A 404-nucleotide genomic window follows, 5' to 3' on the forward strand; every position below is an offset into this window, starting at 1 on the left:
GTTGTACGACTCTGCAGAGCTACTATCAAGTGTCGGGGGTGATACCTCATGTCACACTCCTGATGATACCTCTGTAGTGTAGCCAATCAGTCGTGGACTTCTGAGGGTGATTCCTCATACCCACTCCCGATGATGAATCTGTCATGCAACACCTCAATTGTGAACCTTTCGAGGGTGATTCCTCCAAGTTCACCTTGACAGTTACATCGAGTAGGAATCCATAGAGGGTGATTCCTCGGGTTCCCCCCTTGATGTTACGAACACACGATTACCTTGACTTTACCTCAGAACCTTGTTGAAGTCGGGTCGGCCCCGAGGGGTACCCGTGAGAGTTACTAAAGTCGGGTTGACCTGGAGGGTACCTACGAGATAATTATGAGGCACGACCGGGCAGACAGTGTTGG

This window comes from Triticum aestivum, chromosome 3D (assembly GCF_018294505.1).
Source record: "Triticum aestivum cultivar Chinese Spring chromosome 3D, IWGSC CS RefSeq v2.1, whole genome shotgun sequence".
Taxonomy (NCBI): Eukaryota; Viridiplantae; Streptophyta; class Magnoliopsida; order Poales; family Poaceae; genus Triticum; species Triticum aestivum.